This window comes from Fukomys damarensis, unplaced genomic scaffold (genome assembly GCF_012274545.1).
Source record: "Fukomys damarensis isolate Sample0158 unplaced genomic scaffold, DMR_v1.0_HiC HiC_scaffold_28, whole genome shotgun sequence".
Lineage (NCBI taxonomy): Eukaryota > Metazoa > Chordata > Mammalia > Rodentia > Bathyergidae > Fukomys > Fukomys damarensis.
The window spans coordinates 16375881-16378304 of record NW_022900940.1 but is presented as its reverse complement, the minus strand read 5'-3'; positions in this window follow the sequence as shown (position 1 = coordinate 16378304).

Sequence of the window (2424 nt, the reverse complement as noted above, 5' to 3'; positions counted from 1 at the left end):
AGGTGGCTTATGTAGATGGTGTGTTGTGTGCATTTATTCTTATTATTTATAGTCTTTGAAACATTTCACACACAACTGTCTTCCCTTATAAACACCTTATGACAGTTTGATACCATAGTGTAAGAAAAAAGTTGCAAACGTATTGGCACCAATGGCTTCCTTACCAGTTTGTGTTGTGGACCAGGTACACCTCTACTGGCAGGTCTTCCCAGATGTCCATTACCTTCACTGATGTAGTGGACATGGAGGTTCTAGATAAAATGCTAAGCAACAGGCTTGGTAAATTAAACTACTTCACCTTAGTGACAGATGAGCAGGTGACAGGCACGGATTTCCTCTCTTGAGATGACAATTTATCGGAAGTCTTTATATATTATTGGTGTTTTGTGGTGGTGGTGGTGGGTTTTTTTGTTCCATTGTTTAATTTTTTGAGTCTCTTTTCAAAATGAAAGGAAATGAACTATGTAATTTTAGGATTTGGTAATGGTTATATTCTTTTTTTTTTTTTTTTTTTTTTTTTTTTTTTTTTTTAAAAGTTTTTTGAGACAGGGTCTTACTATGTAGTGAGACTGACCTGGAACTCACTATGTAGCCCAGGCTGGTCTCGAATTCACAGTGATCTTCCTGCCTCAGCCTCCCAAGTGCTGGGATTACAGGTGTGTGCCACCACGCCCAGCCAATGGTTATAGTCTAATTTTTTATATGTTACAGTCTTTGGACTGAGATTTTAGTTCAAAATAAGCATTGAAGATGTATCCCAGTGAGTCCTAGTACATGCCATAATATGTGGAATGCAAATCTTTATATGGAGAATATAACAATGAGAATAGCAATGTGAGGATTATTGATGAATCTTTGAGAACGATTTGTGCATGGATTTATCAAGTTCCTTCCTGGAAGACAGACATGAACTTCTTCACATTTGAATCTGCCAGGGTTAATTTGACTTATTTTATATTTCTTCATTTATGAGCGAAGAAATTGTATAATATCAGAATGGAATGATAGAGGCAGTCAAGGTTAGGGAACCAGCCATCTCAGTGTGCTGGGGATTGGACCATTGCCTAAGAAGCTGTACTTGGGTGCTGAATGAAGCCTGGAGAGTTCCAGGCAAAATTGAGATGTTGGTCATCTCTGGTCAGAGTCACATGAGGAGTGTGATCTGCATTCAAGTTGCTTTTTCCTATGCATGTTGTTTCTTTATGATGCGTTTTTTTCATGGACATGCCTTATCTTAATGTTTCAGGTGTGCTCAAGTGAAAGTACAATATTCATGTTTCTAAGTGAAATATAGCAGCAACTTAGACTAATAATTTAAAGACAGAGTCAAATGGGAGCAGAGTCGGTCTTCCAAAAGAATCAATTTAAGGATATCATGACAGTGGAGATGATGGAACTTTGCCAGTGCCAAAGTCACATTTAAGAAAGTGGCTCATACCTTTTTCCTTTCCCCCATTCCCTCTCCGTAGTTCCCTTTTTAACCTTTGCTTCCTATTTCACATTACCTATTATACACTTTGGTTCTCATTTACACTTTCAGTTTCTCACACCAGAGAGACAATTTGGTATTTACACGTGTGTCCTATTTATTTCACTTAAGATTTTATCCTGAATATGCACCCATTTAGTTATAAATGTCTCAAATTTCTCATTCTTTATGGCTGAGTAGTACTCCATTTTAACACACACACACACACACACACACACACACACACACTCTTTATCCAGTCACCAGTTGGCAGGCATTTGGGCTGTTTCCAACAATTAGATATAACAAACTGTGCTGATATAGACATGGTATGCATATATCACTGGTACGATTTTTTTAATCCTTTGGGAAGATACCCAGTAGGGGATTAGCTGGGTCAAATGGGTCTTGTAATTTTAGTTTTTTGAGGAAACTCCACACTGATTTCCACAGTGGTTGCACCAATCTATATTCCCACTAACAGGGGAGCAGGGTTTCTTTCTCCCCACGGCCCCACCAGCATTTGTTATTGGTTCATTTCATTACAGCAGCCATTCTTTCTGGAGTGAGATGGAATCTCACCATTGTTTTCATTTGCATCTCTCGAATAACCAGTGATGCTGAACATTAGGAAAAAATGGAAATAAAGCTTTTTGTAAATAGGGAAAGATAAAGGGGTGAAAAGAAGGGAAGGGGAAATGGCATAAAGCAAGAAGTAAGATATGTCATGTACAGGTACAAATACCCAAAGATGAATGTGGTAATAATGTATACCTAAAATGTACCAATAAAGTTATTTAAAAATGTGGCTCATCAAATAATCTGAGCAGTATAGTAATATATATCACCGTGGATCTGTGGATGTATAGTGGAAAATGTGGAATCTTAGCTTTGATGATTATGAACATATTTTCTTGATTTTTTTTTTTTTTTTTTTTTTTTTTTTTTTTTTTTTC